This window comes from Beta vulgaris, chromosome 8 (assembly GCF_026745355.1).
Source record: "Beta vulgaris subsp. vulgaris cultivar EL10 chromosome 8, EL10.2, whole genome shotgun sequence".
NCBI classification, from domain to species: Eukaryota; Viridiplantae; Streptophyta; class Magnoliopsida; order Caryophyllales; family Amaranthaceae; genus Beta; species Beta vulgaris.
Genome location: NC_079209.1, coordinates 32,323,147 through 32,331,283, shown reverse-complemented (window position 1 = coordinate 32,331,283; position 8,137 = coordinate 32,323,147). Strand labels below are relative to the sequence as shown.

Sequence of the window (8,137 nt, the reverse complement as noted above, 5' to 3'; positions counted from 1 at the left end):
AGGTTGGCTCACCAGTGTAGTCATTGACGGATGCGCCTTCATGTTCAATAGGCAAGAAGAGGAATCACCTTCTGCAACAAGGAGATTCTGGTTTAATATTATGCCTTTTGTAAGTGTTTATTGTTATTGCTTAGTTTTATATGTTTGTTTTCATTTGGTCATATTATTTTTTCAGTTGGTCATCTTTTGTTTTTCAGTTTGTCATATTATGTTTTTCAGTTGGTCATATTATTTTTTCAGTTGGTCATCTTATGTCTTTCAGTTTGTCATATTATTTGTTTTCTTTTGTTGTAGAACTATATCAATTGGATGTGTGCTGAGAAGGTAAAAAAGGTTAAGGTTGATAGTGAGATTGCTGAAAATGAGATTATTTTGAAAAAGCTGGAGGGCACTAATCAGTATGATCAGAAGTTGAAGGAATTGGAAGAAAAGAAGAAAAAGCTGGTTACAAAAGATGATGATTTATACTACAAGAAATGTAAGGAAGCTATTTCTTCATGGGTGAAATCATTTCCTAGGGAATGATATTCGAGAAGCTGAACTGGTTAGTTTATATTATTGTTAACCATTTTTTTATTTGTTTTGATTTCACTTAGTATTATTTTTGTTTTTTTAGTGTATGTTTGTTGTCGGTTAGTGTATGTTTCATGTCAGGTAGTATTAGTTTATGTTTCATTTAGTTTATGTTTTTTGTCAGTTAGTGTATGTTACTTGTCAGTTAGTAATAGTTTATGTTTCAGTTAGTGTATGTTCCTATTTCAGTTAGTGTATGTTACTTGTCAGTTAGTACTAGTTTATGTTTCGGTTAGTGTATGTTTCTATGTCAGTTAGTGTATGTTTATTTCACTTAGTGTATGTTACTTGTTAGTTAGTACTAGTTTATGTTTTCAGTTAGTGTATGTTTTAGTTCAGTTAGTGTATATAAATGAGTTGGAGTAATTTACATTTCAGTCATTGTTTTCAATCTTTCAGTTAGTGTATGTTTTTGTTTCAGCTAGTGTTTTTAGTATTCATTTAGTTTTTTGTTCTCTGTCAGGTAGACTTATTGCTTTTGCATATTATGTTTATCTTCCAGATTTTTGTTCCTGTTCACAAGGATGATCATTATACTGTCTTGGTGCTGAACAAGAAAGCTAAAAGGATTGAAAATATTGACAATCGTACAGACATGAAGGATATTGATAGATATAAGCATGAGGAATTTAACGGTCTTACATACTTTATACGTACCTTTTTATGAGCATTTGTATTTTGTTTTTGTTCCATTTTATTACTTGTTTTTTAATTGTTGTTTACTTTTTGATCTTCAAATGCAGTGTCGTGCTTTTGATTCTTTTATGCAAGTTAATATGAGATGTCGTGATTTTGATCATCTCCACCATTGGCAAACATCAACTCTTTATTTCCCTTGGAGAAGCAAGGACAACAATTTTGATTGTGGTGTCTATGCAATCAAAACCATGGAGTTGTATGATGGTCAAAATACTAACCATTTTGCACTTGTTGACGTGAAAAGGGTATGATTACTTTATTGTTTTTAGGAGTATTTTTCTTGTTAGATTTCTGTTTTTGAAAGTTTTTTAATAGAAAAGGGTATGATAGCCAGTTAGTGAAGGACTTGAAAGACTAGCTGAAAAACAAAGATGTCTAACTGAAGCACTATAAAGACTAGCTGAGAAATAATTAAGTCTAACTGAAGCACTGTAAAGACTAGCTGAGAGATAAACAAGTCTAACTGAAACACAATCATTAGTAGCTGAAAGCATTATAAGGACTACCTGAAAAACAATAAAGCACTATAAAGACTAGTTGATGTTGTTGGTTGTTTTCAGTTAGTTTTATTTTTAAATTATTACATTTATGTTTTTGAAACTTTTTTAATAGTGTTGATTTTATTATTTTTCAGGCAGCCACCAAAAACCTTGAGTGGTGCAGGCTTGCGCTTCGTCTTGTGGACCATCCTTTAAACAAACCGAGAGAGAAAGTGAAGCATGACTGTTATGTTTGGTCTGCAAACAAACTCAACTAATGGCAAGACAGAAGTTAAGGAAGGATAAAGAGGCTGTTCTAGATAAATTAGCTTGTAATCGATCAAAGATGACAAATAGAAAAGAAGCACACGTTTTACGGCGAAGGAGGGATCATGAGGCGCAAGTAGAAGAGGTGTTGAATAATAATTTTGGAGACAAAGTGAAAGTAGAGCAACTGTTGAAATTTCGTTATTCTTAGTTGCCAAACTGTTTTTTTTTTGTTTTTTTTATTATAATGTACAGTAGAAATAGCACACCATTAAATTTTGTAATGTACAGTAGAAATAGCACACAACTCATTTTATATTTTTTATCTTTATAATTGTACATTTACACTTACTTTGAATGGAATACATTTGTGTCAATGAAGTTGTTTGAAAATTAATTGGCCGGAAAAATACAATCACCAACCGAAAAATGAAAAATCTAACTCATAATAATAAGTGTATGACATATATTTGTAAATATAAATTTTAAGTCTAACTGAAGCACTGTAAATAGTAGCTGAAAAATAAACAAGTCTAACTGAAGGACAATAACGACTAGCTGAAAAATAAACAAGTCTAACTGAAGCTCTATAAACACTAGCTGAAAAATAAACAACTCTAACTTAAGCACAATTAATACTAGCTGAAAAATAAATAAGTCTAACTGAAGGAAAATTAACACTAGCTGAAAAATACACATGCTAACTGAAGCACAATTAATACAAGCTGAAAATTAAATATGTCTAACTGAAGCAGAATTAACACTAGCTGGAAAATACACAAGTCTAACTAAAGCACAATTAATACAAGCTGAAAAATAAATAAGTCTAACTGAAGCACAATTAACACTAACTGAAAAATACACAAGTCTAACTGAAGCAGTATAAAGATTAGCTGAAAAATAAACAAGTCTAACTGAAGCACAATTAATATAAGCTGAAAAGTAAACAAGTCTAACTGAAGCACTATAAACACTAGCTGAAAAATAAACAAGTCTAACTGAAGGACAATAAATACTAATATTACTGAATTTCGAGTAGCTGAGAAATAAACAAGTGTAAATTTGAATACAATTACTGACTGGAATACAATTGAAAACTAATATTATTTGTATACTATTCAACTTCAGGTACATTTGGGGTTTTTGTTCCATATTCATTCGGATGCCTTGTCTTCATTTTACGCTTCTCAAAATGTCATTTTACTCTCTTGTTTCCCTTTGGGGGTCTTCCTTTTGTCTTTATCACCTCAGGATTTTCAACTATCTGTCTTCATAGTTCTTCGTATTCAATTTCTTGTTGTTTTTGTTGATCAGTCTTGAAAACTTCTTTCACTGATTTGTATATATCCTTCAACGACTTGTCACATAATGTTCTTGCATCCTCATGTGATTGACATATTGACACTAGGTTGTAGAAATTCTTGGTTATTGCATGTCTCCATGGTGTCCACAACAGTGCATTTTGGCTTTGGTCCTTGTCTCTGTAATAAATGTTTCTTAGTCAATTATTTCATTTGACTAACTAAATTTTTTAGATAGGTGATAAATTGTTTCATGTGGTGTGTTAATTGTTTCAGTTAGTTAAGTGTTAAACCCCACACCCCCAAAACCCCCCACCACTAATATCCCCCCTCCCACACACAAACAAAACCCCCAATTAATTTTCTGTTAGTAACATTAATGGATCAGTTAGTTATACTAATTTTTCAGCTGGAGCCTTTTTTTTCAGTTCACTAAGTAAATCTTTCAGGTGACCAGTTAATTGTTTCAGTCGGAGTCTTCATTTTTTCAGTTAGTTGCATTAATTTGTCAGTTAGTCATATTGATTTATTTCACTAACCTTGAACATTCTCCCATACTGCTGACTTTGCAAGTCTTGTCCATCTCTTAAGGATATATTGTTGTGGGATTTAAAATATGCTGAACATGTGCATGACCCTTATTATGTGAAAGCAAAGCATCCCCGTCTCTGTGAAGCATTGACATGAGCACACTAATTCTATTGTAGCCTCATCGTATGCTATTGTATGTGAATTGGTGAAATCTTCTTCTGGTGAGACTTCAAACAACTTCAGCTCTGAGTTTTCTGTTGCAAATGCTCGTAAAAAGGATGTCATTGCCCACTCATACTCTATTTCAAAGTCATTATACAGTGCTAGTGTGTATACATCAGCTGCATGTTTCAGATTCTTTGATTTGGATTTGACAGCTTTGGGACGTTCGGTTCTGTTCCGGAAGCTATCACTAGTTTCATTGCTTCTTCATCTTTTCACTGTTTGCTCAAATATATGATAGAATTCAAACAGGTTTGTTGTTGCTTTTGCATTGAATGATATTGCCTTATTTGTAACTTCACTTCTTTGTGATGATAAGATTCCAGCTGAAAACATATCCCTATTTAACGCGGTGCACCACTTGTGTCTCCGATCATATACTTGATCGAACCATTCCTTTTTCTCGTGTCCATACATTTCCATCATTTTCGCCACAATTCTTCAAAGCCTGATTCATTTTGACACCCCATCAAGCAGTTCTTGAACATGTTCTTGAAGTCTTCATTGGTCTTGAGGGATCCGAAGTGGCTTACAAAGTTCTTCTCTATATGCCAAAGGCAAAGCCTATGTCTTGAATTTGGGAAAACCTGTTTTAAGATAGTACATATTATGCTAGAAATCACTTTCATTTGAATGCTTGTGAATCTAATTGAAATAGTAAAGAAATAATATGAAGACCAACTGAAAAATAAACACTAGTGGAAAAATGAAGAAGGGTTGCGCTAAAAAAGGCATGTAGGGCTGCGCTTTTTGACAGCAGCCCTTTCAGTAGCAGCCCTTCACTTTTTAAGTAGGGCTGCGCTAGAAAAGCGCAGCCCTTAAGCTAGAAGGGCTGCGCTAGTTAGGAAAAAGCGCAGCCCTTCTAGCCCAGAAGGGCTGCGCTAGTTAAGAAAAAGCGCAGCCCTTCTGGGCTAAAGGGCTGCGCTTTTTCCTAACTAGCGCAGCCCTTCCTACCAAAAAAAAAATAAAAAAAAAAAAAAAATTTTGTCATTTTTTTACTCATAATCTCACATTTTCTGAAATTAAACAGAAGAGAAGAGAAACGAAACGAAAATACTAAACCCAAAACAATAAAAAGAATGAAACGAAAATGAAAAAAAGGAACAAAAACTAATATACAAAGAGAAGTATACAATAAGTATACAAGAACATTAATCAAAACAAAGATGAAAATACAAGAAATTATATAGAAAGAGAAGTATACAAGAACATTAATCAAAATAAACAAAGAGAAGCATACAAGAATAACATTAATCAAAATAAACAAAGAGAAGTATACAAGAACATTAATCAAAACAAAGAGAAGTATACAAGAACATTAATCAAAACATATAAACAAAGAGAAGTATACAAGAACATTAATCAAAACATATAAACAAAGAGAAGTATACAAGAACATTATAGATCTGAAAATACAAGAACTACAACCTAATAATGTTTAAATACATAAAACAAAACCCAAATACATAATTTAAGGAAAAAAAAATTTCGGAAAAACTTAAAATGGCTATTTGGAGGCTTAAACGAACTCGGATGGCTTAAAAAGCCTAAACGTCACGGTGTAGCGGTGAGTTTGACTCGTTGGCTCGTTCCGCTTCCGAAAAGGTATCACAATAGGCAATCGGACTCCGTCGCCATGTTTAGTGCAAATCATTTCAAGCTTTTTGTCGCAAATGTTTATGGGAGATTTTGAGAGAGAAGAGAGGATGAGAGAGAAGAGAGGATGAGAAGAGGAGGAAAGGAATAATGAGGGACGTGAGAGAGGAGAGAGAATGAGAGATAATATATTTGACGAATCCCCGCTCAATATTTCAAAGCCCGCGATTCCGAAATTTCAAATTATTTCAGGAAGGGCTGCGCTTTTTTAAATAAGCGCAGCCCTACTAAGCAGAAGGGCTGCGCTTTTTAAAAAAGCGCAGCCCTTCACTTAGTAGGGCTGCGCTTTTTTAAAAGCGCAGCCCTTCTTACCTACAGAAGGGCTGCGCTTATTTAAAAAAGTGCAGCCCTACTAGTGAAGGGCTGCGCTTTTTTAAATAAGCGCAGCCCTTCTGCTTAGTAGGGCTGCGCTTTTTTAAATAAGCGCAGTCCTTCACTAGTAGGGCTGCGCTTTTACGAAAAGCGCAGCCCTTCCTGCGCAGCCCTTTATGTTTTTTCCCCTAGTTAAAGAAGTCTAACTGAAACAGTGTAAATGCTAACTGAAAATTTCATTAGACAAAATGAAGTAATATGAAGCCCAAATGAAAACTAAATGAGTCTAACTGAAAACTAAATAAGTCTAACTGAAAGGTAAATTAGTCTAACTGAAAAGTAAATAAGTGTAACTGACAACTAAATAAGTCTAACTGAAAACTAAATAAGTCTAGCTGAATAATAAATAAGTCTAAATGAAAAATAAAGAAGTCTAACTGAAATAATGGAAATGCTAACTTAAAATTTCATTAGACTAAATGAAGTAATATGAAGCCCAACTGAAAACTAAATGAGCCTAACTGAAATCTAAATAAATCTAACTTAAAACTAAATAAGTCTAACTGAAAACTTAATAAGTCTAACTGAAAACTAAATAAGTCTAACTGAAAACTAAATAAATCTAACTGAATAATAAATAAGTCGAACTGAAAACTAAATAAGTTTAACTGACAACTAAATAAGTCCAACTGAAAAGTAAATTAGTCTAACTGAAAAATACCTTTTCAATTGCATTGCCCATTGCCTTATCTTGATCAATGAAAATTGTCTTTGGCTCTTGTTGGCACATTGCTCTCTTGAATGTTTCTAGTAGCCATTCAAAGCTCTCTTCCTTTTCATTAGCTATGAAAGCACATGCAAACATTGTTGTTTTCCAATGGCAGTTTATGCCAACAAATGGTGCACATATCAGTCCATATTTGTTTGTCCTACAAGTTGTGTCGAATATCATAACATCTCCATATGCTTTAAAGTCCTCCAACATCATTGAATCTCGCCAAAAGTAGCTGACAATGTTGTTATGTTCCCCAAATTTCATCCTGTAGAACAATGCAGGATCATCATCCGCTCTTTGCTGAATTAAGTCCAACACGCTCTGCATATCCTTTCCTTCAACCAATCTTGTTCTGTACTGTGTGATATAGTTTAGATGGTCCCTTTTTGTGTGGCCCACTACTTCTTCTGATCCAGCCTCATGACACAAAGAGTTGTATGCATGCATTGGCTTTATGTCAGATTCAACCATTGTTTCTATTAGTTGTCCTTTTTGTTCAGTTATCTTCCTTTCTGATTTCAGATGATGTATTTCTTGTTGTATTACCAACTCATGGTTGTGCTGCAACTCATGAGCTACTACAACAAAGTCTTGACCAGGTTTTTCGTGCTTAAATCTGATCATGGCTTTGCATGATGTTCTTGTCTCATTGACTGCTCTTTCCTTTCTTTCCTTGGTTGGCTGCTCAACATCTGGTATCTGAACATGTTGTTGTTGTGTGTCTTTTTCTTTTGGTTTTGTTATTTTGTTTGTTGATTTTGAGGCTCCTTCCTTTGAGCAAACCAAGTAGAATTCGTATATTGAATTATCAATTCTCCTCCTCCGTAGAGTTTGTTTCCTAATACTAAATCCTAATGCTCTTGAGTATGCTTGATACAAGTTGTAACCATCTTTGCGATCTGTAATATGCCTCCCTATTAAACTGCTACTGATATTCTCGTCATTGATGTACTTGAGATATTCATGTTCAGCTGTTGAGTTCATTGACAAAAAATAAGGACACTAATTGAAAGAACAGAAGCACTAACTGAAAACTAAACAAGTGTAGCTGAAAATAATTGTAATAGTATCAAATGAAAGAATCATTATACTAAATGAAATAAATTAAGGACCAACTGAAAAGAAAATAAGTCTAACTGAAAAATAAAGAAGTCTAACTGAGAAATAATAAGTCTAACTGAAACTAAATAAGGCTAACTGAAACTAGATAAGTCTAACTGAAAACTAAATAAGTCTAACTGAAGAGTAAATAAGTCTAACTGAAAACAAGATAAGTCTAACTGAAAACTGAATCAGTCTAACTGAAGAGTAAATAAGTCTAA

At 33.4% G+C, this 8,137-nt stretch overlaps 1 long non-coding RNA gene across 1 annotated transcript; it reads left to right on the top strand.

The window, feature by feature from the left end:
- Window positions 1–235: 235 nt before the first annotated feature.
- LOC130589696 (uncharacterized) lies at window positions 236–2,585 on the top strand. The gene is made up of 3 exons (XR_008967327.1): window positions 236–544; window positions 1,076–1,517; window positions 1,907–2,585. It is a non-coding gene; the product is annotated as an uncharacterized LOC130589696 (long non-coding RNA).
- Window positions 2,586–8,137: the final 5,552 nt, after the last annotated feature.